This window comes from Camelus bactrianus, chromosome 3 (assembly GCF_048773025.1).
Source record: "Camelus bactrianus isolate YW-2024 breed Bactrian camel chromosome 3, ASM4877302v1, whole genome shotgun sequence".
In the NCBI taxonomy this organism is placed as follows: Eukaryota; Metazoa; Chordata; class Mammalia; order Artiodactyla; family Camelidae; genus Camelus; species Camelus bactrianus.
Genome location: NC_133541.1, coordinates 161126044 through 161140812, shown reverse-complemented (window position 1 = coordinate 161140812; position 14769 = coordinate 161126044). Strand labels below are relative to the sequence as shown.

At 45.4% G+C, this 14769-nt stretch overlaps 1 long non-coding RNA gene across 12 annotated transcripts in view; it reads right to left on the bottom strand.

The window, feature by feature from the left end:
• The window catches only part of LOC141577226 (uncharacterized), a 110667-nt gene that overhangs the window by 89771 nt on the left and 6127 nt on the right, over positions 1 to 14769 (bottom strand). The window lies entirely within an intron of this gene.

Here is a 14769-nt window from a genome sequence, read left to right as displayed (position 1 = left end):
AAAACAGACCCTAAGTAGTGGATCCAAGACTCGTGTTTATCACTACCTATGATCGTTTTTAAACACATAAACAGATTCAGAAAGTATGTCCCAACAACATTTATTCTTATTGAAATAGCATATGTATTCAATTGTCTATACAGAAAATAGGTCCCATGATGGTGTTTAAGAGCTATTTTGTGTATTGAAATATTTATTTTTAAGTTCAGACAAGGAGGGTTTGTATTACTCAGTTGTAGAACACCTGCTTAGCATGCACAATCTGTTGGCTTCAGTCCCCATTACCTTCATAAAAATAAATAAAAATAAGTGCTTATTTAAAAATAAGAATAAATTTATAAAAAGAGTAAATGCAGACTAAAAACCACTGCAATCTAGGAGCCATAATTTTAATAAAAAACAAGAGTTTCTATCAAATATTCACTATATGACAATCACAGAGACAACCACAAATCGCCCCTGACAACCATCAAGTGTGATTCTCAGCAACCCTAATAAGGAGACACCGAAGAGAAACCCAGCATTGCGGATGAAGAAACGGAGCTTGGAGGAGCCAGGGACGCTGACCGTCCTGCTCCCCGTGACATCACGTCATCCCAGGATGAGCGCTGACATAGCTGCACTGAGGGGACCCCCAGCTGTACGGAAACTTGGTGCACTGGGGAGTCCCAGAAAACACTCAAAACTGTTCAGTGAAGACCCAGCTCAAATATATTACATTGTGCCACATCCTTTAAACAGGGAACATGACTGAGACCTTTTTGATGCCTCCGTGTCCTTTCGGCCATTATCAATTATTTGCCCTCTCAGCATGCCCAGTCATGAATTGGACCCCATATGAAGTGCACTCAGATGGCAGAGCTTTTAAAGCTGTTTTATGAAGTTTGTAAGACTCTATGCCTCACACAGGCGGTCATCCATGACTTCTCACCGGTGTGGATGTACCACATGAAATCACACCTTTCTGCTTTTTAAAATCCCTCCATGTAATCCAGACTTTTCAACAGCAAAGAAGCAGCTCAACCAGAAACAGTGGATAGCTTTTCACCAAATGGACTCGAACAGCCCATCGGACTACCTGGAAGCCTTTTTTTTCTATTAAACCCACTTCCAAGGACTTCATCATTTTCTGATTGGTGGACTTGGCCTCTGACTGGCCTACTCTGAGAGCTCCCAGCCTCACATCCGGGGGTGGGAGAGGACCCTGATGTTCGGGGAAATCAGTGCGGAAGGCGGAAATCTTCCACCCAGGTCCGCACGGGTAGAAGTGCCACAATGTGCTCAGAATATATACCGTCAGCAACTCTGGGCTCCTATGGACTGATGTCACATTAACCAAACTCATGAGAGACTGATGCAAGAAAACCAGAAATTAAATTTATTAATGTAACAGGAGATGTGAAACTACGAACCAGACTGAAATATCAGAGTTCAACTATGAGTACAGATTCTCCTCAACGGCCCAATCACGGGCAGGCAGTCACATGGCAACCATGGACTGAAGCAGAGCAGGAAGGGTTTCTAGATTAACTCAATGGACTAAATTTCTGTTATACGAACAGATCTGCTGCCCAGAAGACATTTAACGCCAATCACGGTGCACTGTCCGTGGACAGTGGCTGAGACACGTCTGTGAGCACCTGTGTAACTCTCCTTCCCCTGTCCTTTCTGGGCTAAGTGATGCACAGAGGTACAGAGATCCAGGGATGCAGATACCTCTAAACACCCAAAGCCCATCCCTGGGAGCCTGGAAACCAGACAGCCAGGGTTTAAATACCACCTCTGCCACTTACTAGCTCTGTGACCTTGGCCAACTTACTTACTCTCTCCGTGCCTCAATTTCCACATTGTAAACCTGGGATAACAATGAAATCTCCCTTACTCACTTGTTGTGAAGATTGAAGGATTCATTTCTGTAAAACGCTCAGAAAAGGATGTAGCACATGTTTGGTGCTCAACAAATGTGAATTTAATAAGAAAGTGATTTACAAGTCTCCCTACTAATCATCTTCTGTGTTTCATGGCTAGTCTGAGTCCCAAAGGAAATCCTTATTTCCCCTCTTATCAACTCTTGGGGAGCACACTTCTCTTGCATCTCACCACCTGTTTAAACTGAGAGAAGGGATGCCTCCTCCACACTCCTCTGGTCCATGGAGAGTGCTTCCCCCTTCACACCCCTGACCCCTGGCCAACGGCTAGCACTCTTCCCAATAACAGATTGAGGTGTGAGTCCGGAGAGACAAGCAGGGCATATGAAACCTTTCCTTTCCCTCCAGTGTTGGCCACCCTTCGGAAGCACCCGGGATGCTTAGCTCCATGGCAGGGAAGCCCTGTGCAGGATGGGGCAGATCATCTTAAGGGAAGGCTCGCTGTGTCCCAGAGCTAACTGGGACTGCGTGAGTCTATAATTCTGGGACACAGTATCATGACACGCATTTTCCCACAGCCCTGAATTTTATGGAGAACGTGGCTTCATCAGTAATAAAGGAGACATTTATCGCCTGTCTGTTCTTCTGTGTCATCTCTCAGTTGGCTGCTGTAGAAAACATGTGTATAAGTATTGGGTCCACTTAAGCCCCAATATATATGAAGTACCAAAAAATTCTGTGGCTTAACATTGGTTCAGGGCGACTGTGTAACGGTCCTGACTTTGCTGATGCTAAATAATGGGTATAGGAACTATGGAACCTCCTCAAATATCTTTCAATATAAAACCAGCTTTTCTTATTTTCCTGTTTCTTAGTAATTGCCAAAGACTGTAAAATGATGGCTTCATACAAAACAGGAGCTAAACTTTATGAGCCCTTTGACATTCCCACTGTGCTAAACAATTTACATAATTTCTAATTCTCACAATTCTGCAAAGCATATACGAGCATCCCCATCTCACAGACGAGGGAGAAACTCAGAACAAACTGACTCAGGCTCACGTGGCTCAGTGGCAGCGCGTGCATGCAAACACAAGTCAAATCAATACACCCCTTCTTCTATGTACAAAATCACCTCCCACCAAATGACACACAGCGGCTGGGTCAATACTCAGGGAACTCAGTACACTTTTCAGCTTTATGGTGCTCAAGAGGCCGCTTCTAGCTGCTTTATAAAATCCCGGCTCACTGGTTGCTAACACTGGAATAAAAGACCGATTTTGCCATTGTTTGCACAGCAAGTCTGAAATGTTCACAGCGAGGTGACAGAATAAAACAAAGATATAAGCAGAATAATTTTTCCAGGTAGACAGACATAATGGACATTGTGCTATTCTGAAGCACTAAGCAAAGGAATCAAAGCAAAAAAATAATTGTTAAGTCTTTTACAAACAGGAAAATTAAGACTGTATGAAGGTGCAACAGCGCCTCCTATGGCTAAAAAGACCTTCCAGGTTGCCGGGAAAGATGCAACACAAAAATTGCCTGTGGAATCAGAAACAAGAATCAGATAACTAAAAGCTTATGTAGCACATACTGCAGTTTGCTTCGGGGAAGGGAGGGGTATTCAGTATTTAATCTGACATTGCTAATACTCTTGAATATAAACAAAAGACACAGGCTCATGGAAACTCATCCTAGAAGAGGAAATAATCCAGTCCAGCCACTTCATTTTACAGGAGGGGAGACTGAGATCTGGGATCTGTCCTTCCGGCAATCAGCAGCAAAGCTCTCTCTCCTAGGCCTCATGTCATGCACTGTAGCAAAAACCAACAGAACTGTACTAGACCTCTATTCATAAAAGTCACGTCTGTATTTTTCCAACAGTAGGTAATCTAAGTATCTTGCAAAATACTTCTCAAAGAGCCAGGAAATCATACAGGTGTATTGAAATACAAAAACATTTATTTGCACATTAAAACAGCATGAGCTTTATTCTATTAAAAAAAGTGACATGTCAAATCAATGTTTTGATATTTTAAAACCTATTAAGCATGCAGAAAAATAAATCAAAATTTCTTTAATCACAAAAGAAAGAAGCTTATTCCCTTAAAATGTTCAATGTGGATTTTTCTACACTTAATAGTTCTGGTCAGATTTCTACGAATTTAAATGTCTGAGTGGATGGTTACACGGCAACATGAATTCTGAGTTGTAACAACACATTCTGTGTAAGTAATCTTCAAGGCCGTCTGCTTAAGGTGATTTAACTAGTCCCTGTCTCACTAGAATGATACAGATTTCATTAAACCTTCATACTGCACACACACACAAAACACTGAATACTTGTTACTTTAAGCCATATTCATATATACATATATATGCATATTGAATATGCATCAGAAACAAGCCACCCTCTTTAGTATTCAGAGTTAATCCTTCTAAACTATCTGTCCTTGTGACAGCATATTTTTACTAAGCAGCTCTTGGGTGCTTCGTATACAAGGCGTCTACATCTCACAGTCAAACAAGGTAAAAGGCATCACTCAAATTTCACAAATGAGGAAATGTACTTAAGCCATGAAAACAACTTACATATTCATCATCAGGAAAGAAAAGAGTAAAGATTTTACTTACAATATTCACTGACAAAACTTTCCTCCATACTAAGACTACATAGAACCAATTCAGTCTTTGTAAATTTTTCTGTCAATAAGCACCACTAGAGAAAAACAAGCAACATCATTAGCAATGGTTGGACTTTCAAAGCCCACTCCTATTTTACACTATATTCATTTTTAATGTTTTGTTTTAGTGTTTATAGGGCACTAAAATAAAAAAAAAATAAACTTTTTAATTCATTGCCTGAGAATGCAACATTTGTGAAAACGTACAATTTCAATTTATGCCACTCTGTCTCACATTCTCACTGGTGTCTCTCCTTTGAAGGCTTCATCTACCTGAGACCACTAAAATCGTTCATTTATGGACTCACAGGAGTTCGGGAAACCACTCAACACGGGGCTGATCAGAGGAGCCATTGAGAAAGCATCCTGTGCAGCCTGGGTTCCAGCCCTGAGTCTGCCAGCACCAGCTGTGTGAGATTTTGGACAAGCTGCCCCATATCTCAATCCCTCAGCTGCAAAAAAGGAGACACTGATACCTACCCTTAAACACCTGCTATGAGGTAAAACATGAGGAAAGCATTTTAGCCTTAGGGAGGTGTCCACTCAGAGCAAGCTTGGTCATTATGATGATGAGGATTACTTTTAATAAGTTAAGGCAGACAAAAAATTAGAAATCACCATAAAGGAGAAACATTTTATGTCAATGAGCATTTCCTTTTGAATGGATTGCAGAAAGTTTTATAGAATTTTTTCATAAACCAAATTTTGTCCACTAATTATAGATTTACAGGTTCATGGACATGTCTCCAGAAAAAGAATTAGAGGCCTCTAACCTCTGAATACTAAGAAAGAAAAGTTTAAGAAAAATCAGGGTGGAGATTATACCTCACTTGAGAGAGTATGTGCTCAGCATGCATGAGAACCTCAGTTCAGACACCAGTAACTCCATTTAAAGACTTTTTTTTCAAGAAATGGAGAATTAAATAAAAAAGATGGAGGAATACAGAATTTTTTTAGAAACTCAAATCAGATTAAAGATGGGGGAAAAATATCCATTTCTCATAGGAAATCTTGAGAACTATGTAAACCGGATCTGAGTTGTCTAATCTTTTAACATTATTCATGAATTCCTATTACCAAGTCTTAAAACTGCCTGATAACCCACAGTGGTGATACTGATCATAACAGCTGCCAACACGGATCGAGCTCCGGCTAGGATTGCTCTGTTCGACCATCTCGGCCCCTGAGGCCTCACCAGGCTGAGAGCACTAAATTTTGTCATTCATGAGCATTTCATGTAAGTCCTCCCTTTGTGCTCCTCACTCTCCCCTCACCAGCCCCTCTGAGGGAAGCACTGTTATCATCTTCCCCACCCGCAGGTAAGGCCACTGAGGCACAGAGACTAAACCTGCTCCAGGACACATCGGCATTAAAGGACGTCTATATTTCTGCTGTATTACAATTGACAGAGGAATCTGAGATATCAATTCAAGGGAGACTGTTAAATAATCAAGTCTGTCAGGTCTTCACCTCAAAGAGCAGATACTATAGATTCCTGATGTAGGATGAGGCTGCCGCCACAAACTGACTCAGCTTGAAATTAATATCCAAGATGAAGCAGCGGATACACGTAAATATTCACGATTGTCAACTCCGCTCTCGGGTCTGGGCCCTTCAATGCCTGAACGGGGGTGAATACCCCACCCCTGTCAGGGATGGAAGCGCGGCTCTTCCCAGTGTCACCCAGGCTTCACGGGCTGTTTCTCCCCACAGGCTGTCCTCAACGATTAAAAATCTCTCAAGATTTTTACACCATGCAAAATTGAAAGACATTTCTGCAGATGGAGCACATTCTCAGGCTTAAAAATTTTTTGCTTACACTCAGCAAGGGGTAAAATAACACATGACTCTGCAAAGTCTCTGAGCCTCACCACTCACAGGAGTAGAATGGCCTCAGCACAAGATGACTCTTCACGGATGAGAACAAAATAAAGCCGCCCCCAACCACAGGCACTCCCACAGACAGCGCTCAGCAGTCTTCTGCACACTCACGGTTGTGCAGCCCTCACCACCATCTATTTCCAGAACACTTCATCACCCCAGAAGAACACCCCTGCCACTAGCAGTCACTCCCCAACCCCTCTCCACCCAGCCCCTTGCAACCATCACCTGCTCTCTGCCTCTGCATGTGCCTATTCTGAGCATTTCAGATCACTCAAGTCAACAATATGTGGCCGTTTGTGTCTGCTTCCTTTCACTTAACGTGCTGTTATGAAGGCTCTTCCATGTTGAAGTGGTATCAGCATCTCTCTTTTTTTTTTTGAAAGTGTTAAAGTTTATTAGAAGTTGGTAAGTACTATCAAAAAGAGTAGAGAGGAACATAAGTGATTGGGTTTCAAAGAGAAAAGGGCGGGTTGAGCAGTCAGGGTGGACTTCCCAGAGCAGGTGGCCTTTTTCATATTCCCCTTTATTTATTTTTTCTTTTTTATTCACTCTTACATCTGAATAATGTTCCACTACATGGAGATACTACATTCTGTTCATTCATTCAGCAGCTATGTACGGACGAGGTCCAGAAGAATGAGTGTAAGAGGTGACTAGGCAGGGATGGCATTTAAGCAAAGGGCAAGATGTGCTTCAAAAAAAAAAAATAAAGCCAACAAACAGAGGCACAAGGAAATTCAGCGTGTTTCTGAGAAAGTGCATGCTTGCTTCAGCATGACTGCCGTGCAGGGCTGGGGGGGGTGGGGAGTGACAAGAGTCACAATGAGGGAGTCATCTGAGAATATTCCCCATTCAAGCAGCTCAGCCATTTCTCCTCCTTCATCCTGTATTTTAGAGCCATTTTTTATAGGTTTTCTATTTCAAGTAACAGTACTTTGTTACACATCTGATCATCTGCATCAGATCACCTTACCTCCAAGGCACAGAAAGTCATTCACTGACTGGAGCAGCTCCAAGACATAAAGGTGATGGACCAGGGAGTCCTGCAGCATCCCGGCCTGCAGGCACAAACCCCCACATGTTCCATGGTGATGTCCGGAAAGTAAAATGCATGGAAATATCTCACTGCTTGTGCACGATATCTGCCCCCGAATTACCCCAAAATCATGCTGGCAAAGCACTACTGAGCCCTCTCACTACAAAAAAAAAAAAAAAAAAAGATAGGAAGAGAGAGAACAGAAAAGAAAAGAATAAATCTAAGTAGGCAAATTTAGGGTCTTCCATTGAAAACCAACAAGCATCACTGCCAGTATCTCAGCTGGAATGGTCCTGTCTTCAAAAACCACTGCACAGTTACATTGCAAACGTGATAGACATATATGTATTCCACGTAGATGATATTACAGTAGGATTTTTCTTTTCGAAATTTCCAGTTGCAACATTAACACAAGAGAGTTTATGTTTCAGCTTTAAAAAAATCAATTATCTTCCACTTTCTTAATTTTGAACCTATTATTATTTTATAAAGGGTGCTATGCTGCAAATTATAAACCAACTGTTTGGCTTCTGCCAACAAGAACTTTATGACTTCACTATTTCAGAGCAAGATTTAATGATGCTTTGAGAAGTGGGGCCTGGGGCGCTCACTAACAGCTCTTTAAATACTGACAAGGATGTGCTATTTAAGTAATGCAAAGGCTCTAACTCTACATTAACTCAGAATCCAAAGAAACTACACCAAAGCCTTATTTTATCATTTTTAAATTTTGCTATTCTTTTGAATATTAAATTTCTTAAAATATAAGATTTTTTTTTGAGAAAGACAGCAGCTGTATTAAATTTCCTCTCACCAAGAAACAATCTTTATCAAGAATAAATACCCCTATGGAAATCCAAAAGATGGGACGTTTCTAGTTAAGTGAACATGCAGATCTCAACACAAGCCTAAATCCTATCAGATCTCACTCGAACGAGCTCAACAAAGTCCTGGACTACCCTGAAACTTAGCTCTTCTGTTCCAAATGTTGGCTGAGCTAAGATCATCACACAAGGCAGGGAAGAAGAGAAAAGTCCACCTGGCTGCATCCGTTTTCTTCCAGCCACAAGGTGCCGCTAGGGGGTCCCCGTTATTAAGCCCACCCCATGAGGAAATCCGGCATCCACACTGCACCTGCCGTCCCCAAGCAGCCCCGACGCCCCTCTCCCACTGGTGGCCCCCCAGTCTGTCAATGGTCTTCTAATCACCCTCCCAGTTGGTGGCAATCTCCCCCTCTTCCCCGCTTCACACACACACACACACACACAGCCAGTACAGCATTCCCAAAGCACAAATTTGATTAGGTTACCCCCACTTCAAACCCTTCAGAGGCTCCCTGGTAGAGTTCTAGCCCCACCCCCGACACTGCTCGCCCAGCCTCACCTCAGTACCCAGGTCCCCAATGATCTCAAGTGCCCCCTGACCTGCTGCTACTTCCCACTTGCCTCCAGGCTAATTTTGACGGTTTGTCAAGGAAGCCTTCCTTCCATCGAACCTCTGCACTTTGGGTTAGGTGCCCCTGCTGTGTTCCTAGAACATTCTACGCTAAGACAACTTCTGAAACTGCTAAGCTCTCAAGAAGCAATACATTTTGCTTACTACTGTGAGTCCACCCTCTCTCCCCTGGACACTCAGAATTGCATGTGTTATGAATAAATGAATGAAGGGGTGGGTCTCAAATGGACGGGCAGTGCTGCTCTCGCCCACCCGACCCCTTCTTTCTGCAGAACATCAGAAGCAAAACCTGGAGTATCTCTCCTGAGGGTCACTTTCTGCGGACACCCTTCACTGCCTCTTCTGTGTCAGTTCTAGTACAAAACCAAGCTCCTCCAAAGCCCTCCATCCCTAGGCCCACTGCAGGGTCCTTCCAAGCAGGGGCACCCTCCACCCTGGACCACAAGTGCACTCTCCCCGAGTCCCCACCCCACAAGCCTCCAGGCCTCTACCCGGGCTGCTCCTGCCACCTGAGTCACCCTCTTGATTCCTTCTCCTGGCTGACTCTTACTCTGCCCTCATAACTGAATGTAGAGCCCATTTCTTCAAGGAAGCCCTATCTGATGATGTCCTTTAGCTCTTGGCTGGGCTGACTCTACAGCAGGACTGCTTGGCGATCAACTGGTGTTTGTCCACCTGCTCCTCGGATACCATGACCTCTTGGAGGCCACGTGGGAAAAAGGAGTGAGACAACTAGAGGGGTGGGAAGAGCAAAAAGCTAAATCACAGCCAAAGTCCCAGATTCAAGGATTCTGTCTCAGAAGAAAAGAATAAAATGTTCAATACGTATGTCATTTGGCTATGAGTTTTGTGGCTCATGGAAAGCAAGAGGTTGGTGTTCTAGTCTAAAATCCAAGTTACATGCAAAGAAATGTACATATTCATATCCAAAGGAAACCAGAGCTGCTCAACAACAGTTTGCAGTTAAAATCAAAGGAACTTTGATAAAGGCAATCTATCTCTCTCTCTCTCTTTTTTTTTTTTTTGTATCATATAGTTGTAGAACTATTTGTGTATCTAAGTGATGGCTACAGCCTATGATTCTGCACTGGAGTGTTTGGGGCTGAGGAAGCCCAGATTACATGCACTGTGTAAATACAATCACACCAACACACTGACAGGTGCCCTAGTGGCTGAGCTGAAGTTCCAAAGCAGACAACCTTAAGTTGCAAGACAGCTCTCATTAGAAAGTAAGGAATGCAATATTCTGTATTCAATTACATACGTTATATGGGCCATTAAGCGATAGTGCATCTTGTCTAATGAAACCCCAAAATAAATTGTTAACGTCGATTTTCTCCATCTGACCCTTCTTTGCTAACTTTGGATATCAAAACCTCACTCCATACGGAAAGCTCAGATCTACGCTGCAGCAGGTTACATCCCGTGGAAGAAAGCCTATCAAGGGAGAACTGGAGAGTTTCCCTTCAGAAGCTGCTAAGTCTGGTTTTGCACCTGTAATTCATTTGCAACCACGTCAGCGTCAAAGGAGTAAGACCTTACCTCTGTGGGGCGAAAATCACTGCGGTGCTTCTGAACCATTAAAGAACACTGAGCTTTGTGAAACAGTCCTGAGGCACTTAAATCGTACTTTTTGTGAAAGGCTCCAAAACTGACCCAATTCACCAATCCAGGTACAACAGGGAGGTACCGGTATTAGTAGTTAGAACATGCCCTTGAAGACTGACAAGGCCCTGCTTGAATCCTGCTACAGCATTGACTAGCCGCTAAAAGGACCAATCCCTTAACCCCTCTGAGAAGGCTTCCCAATCTGCAAAAGGGGGCTGCCACCGCCCACCTGGGAGACATGGATGTGAATGCAACACGCAAGTAGTGCGGCCGACTGGTACCTGACACGAGGCCTGGCTAGTTTCCCTCCGCTGCCCTTCTCCCCCTTTAAACTTGCATTGTTCCCCCTGGTAAGGGTCAAGCCCCCGGACTTGACTGCCCGATTCTTCTATGTATCCCCGGATACATGCCTTACCTTTAGGAGGCCAGAAAAAGAACTATCTCCTCCAACGTCACTATCAATGTTCTTAAGAGTCTGGGTTTTTTTAACTCTATTTTGCAGGGAGACTATTCCAGAACTGTCCAACCACCATTTTCCACTTTGGCTCCTCTCCCAGCGCCCGTCCCTTCTCACCTCAAATCTTCTGTCTGCTGGCCTTTTGTTCGTGGGAAAGAGAGTCCGCTAGGGTGGAGACTCCCTAGGCCTCTGTCCCTCCCTCACAGGTGAGTGTGACTACCTTCTCCCCACTCCCCACTCCGACTCCAGCTTCCGAGGAGGTTCCCCTCCCGAACCATGCAGCCTCTGCATCATCCCAAGACGCGCACGCGTGTCCACAACCCTCCCTTCAGATTTCTTCCTGGGTGGCCCTGCCCACCCCCAGGACCCATAAGGATAAATGCCATTGTTCTGAAAATCCCAAACGCCACTGACTGACACACCAAAGCTGCATGGTCTGGGCTTTCCTTCAACCCAGGCACAGCCCTACCCCGCCTCAGCCTCAGTGTGCACCTCTCGAGATGAGCTCATCCACCTGCACGGCTGTGAACACCAGCTAAGAATGACGACTCCCAACGTGTATCTGTGGTCCGGCTCCTTCACCTGAGCCCCAGGGCCATAGACCCGAGTGCCTCTTTGAAGTCCTAACTTGGATGAAAAATGGAATCTTAAAAATGACTCATGTCCACCATTTACTTTAGAGTTCGATTCCTGGCAGGTACCTCCCAGGCTCCCGATTTTAGTAACAGACCCAGAACCCACCTAGGTGTTTGAGGTCACATTAAATTTCCCCAGTTCCTCCCCCCGGCCCTGCCCTGGAATCAGTCCTGTCATTTCTATCGCTAAGCCAGTCTCAAGTCTGGTTCTGCAAGGACCACGGATGGAACCCCACAAGCTCATAGCAAGGTACAGTGCTTCACAGTCCTCCGAAGAGAGCTCCCTGGAGGGGGATGCATCCCCTGCCGCTGGTCACCTCAGAAGGCACTGGATTCTCACAAAGGAGGCCCAGGAGAAGGAACTCAAGGTTCTCCTGTGGTCTGAACTTTGAAGGTCCCGAGGTTTGGGGCAGTTCCGAATTAGCAGACACACCTGCCAGTGAGCAGATGAGGATGGGGGAACCCAGGCAAGGCTGTTCTCACTCCGACCCCTGGGCTATCGGGAGCCACGGGAAAGGCCTGTGTCCAAGGCACAGCCCAGCCTTCACAGATCCCAGCCTGCATTTTCCAACCCAGATAGCCTAGACCCCTACTTGCTACTCTTACTTCTGTTCTGTTCCCCCCCAGAATGTGATGGACTCTTTCAGAATGTCTGGCATGTCTCAAGCGAGACCAAGTCAGTGAAGGATGAAGTGTCCACAATTTGACCAGGGCATGAAAGGAGAAACAAGGTCTCATGGCCAGCATGACGGTGGTGGCCAAACCCTTTCCCCGGGTGAGATGAACCAGGGTGTGGGTGAGAATGCAAGGTCACTTCACGGCTGACTGGGGTGTTGGAGACTCACTACCGCAAACTAACGACACGGCCGTCAGTGGTGGACGTCAGCTGCAACAGACACGGAGTCAGCTATTTACTACCAACATGGGTTAATAGTAAAGGCTGGTACAGGGAGGCCTGCATGGCTGCTGAGGCAAACCACAGACCCGGCTCTGAATGCCCACTGGCTGGAGCAGAGAGGAAGCTACGGTCCCCTTTAGCGGTCCCTGTGTCCACCAGATCCAAGTGAGCCAGCTACTTAGGAGAAGGCCATGTTGTTCTGATACTCAGAAAAACCAGCCTCGTAAAGGGAAAATAAGAGTGGCATGGAGTTTAGACCTGCTCCTGCCTCTCTATGAAGGCAAAGTATAGTAAATGGCACGGGGAAGGTGAATGCAAAAACAAAAAACAAAAAACATAAAACCGGTGACTGCTTCCTCCAACAGCATCCCCTGCAGCTGCTCATCTCCGAGCCTGCCACTTTCTCACCAGTGACCACCGGCCAGGAAGCTCCGTCACGCACGTCACACAGCGACAGCCCGGAACCGCGTGCTAAGCACGTTTGTGTGAAAGTCAGAATAAAGGAAGATGCTGCAGATTTTGACTTTCAAAGTTTAAATACTCCATGAAAAAATCCCTCAGCAGCCGCCTAATTCAATTCGCATCTCGCTTCTTCAAAACAATCAAACAAATTTAGTAAGGACGCATTTGTCACCAAATATAAGGAGGACCAAACTGGTTCCTCAAAGCAAAGATTTTAACAGGTATCAAACACCAGTGGGTGATGTGCTAACAAAGCAAAAATTCCAAAAAACTAGAAAATAAAAAGATGACTAGGATAATATATGGATCAAGGCAACTGTTAAGGTTTTTGCTTTTTAAAGCGATGGGGACAGCTCGGAGGACAATCTGGCTATTTCCAATGCAGGGTGTGCGCAGTCCACTTTTCAGACGCAACAACATGCTCACAGGGCAGTACAAGATAGAAAGGGAAATAGGAAAAGGAAAAGAGGAACAGCGAAAATTAGAAACACATGAGAACAAAAATAACTGACAGCAATTACAAGAATTTACGTGAGTTTGGTGAAGACAGGGACGAGGGGACGGTGAGACCCACCCTCACCTATTGTTCCAGGGAAGGCAGGGGCCTAAGGCGAGGAGCGCTGCCGGGGGACCCCAACGTGGTCAGCGCCCCAAACCTAAACTTCACCTAGATGCGTGTAGACAGCTTTTGAGCTACAAAATGTGGTCACATTTCAAGCTGGACAATTTTACTCACTCCCACCAAGAGTAACAGGAGAGAATTAGGCTCTGTTCCTGCACGAAAGCATTGTTTAAAAAAGTAATGACTGTGGAATAGTAAAAGCAACAATGGAGTAAAAGTGACTGGAGGAGAGCGTACTTGACCCGAGCTCACTGGCCGCGTTATCTCACTGACGTTCAGATGCTGGCTGAGCCCTTACGGTACCAAAACAGACAGACCCACCAGGAGGGAGGTTTAATGCGCTGCTGTATTTTGATGCCGAGAGCCATGCCTGGTACACGAGGTTCTGGGTAAACAATGGTGACTGTGTCAACCACTATGGGCTAAGCACACAACCAGCTACTCCGCCAAATCCCAAGGACACACTTCAAAAGGCAAAGACAAGCTGGCATACTCTGGTGGGTCTGCAGACTCAGAGCAAAGCAGTTGCTGAGCAAACATGTCACCAGTGCCTCCTGTGACAAAAGAGGAGGCACTGGCCAGGGGGCTGAGGCAGGGCTCCAGGCTTCCACTGCTCACCCACCATTCTGTGCAGGGGTAGATGGTGGTCCCTGCTTACGTTGCACCGATGCACCTACATTGACTGACACCTGGGGACTGAGCAGGAGGTGACAGGTGACGGGAATGGAGCCAGCCTGGGAGTGGCACGGTGCTGGCAACTGTGCTCTCAGCTTTGCCCAGACCACTACATCTGCCAACTCATCTACAAGAAGCAGAAGGGGAGAAAGCCGTGTAGATCACAGGGCCCTGCGAGGACAAGTACAGGTCATCGCCACGACATGCCTCGCCCCTTCCTTAAGCCACAGAGGTATGTCCAGGGAGGAAGTGAAAATTCATCCAGAGCCCGCCAGGCACCACAAGCAGGTGGGACTCGGGTCCCCTGTGCCTGTCACTCACAGGACTGGTCTGGACTATCTTTTTATCAATTCTCTGGCATCTTCTCCTCCAACTTACCAAAAACCAGAAAGTAGAATCTGATTTTAGACTCACAGATAATCGCAGAACACCTCCTCCACAATGGGCCCGGCAGCACGTGCCAGGTCCTCCGACCGTCACCT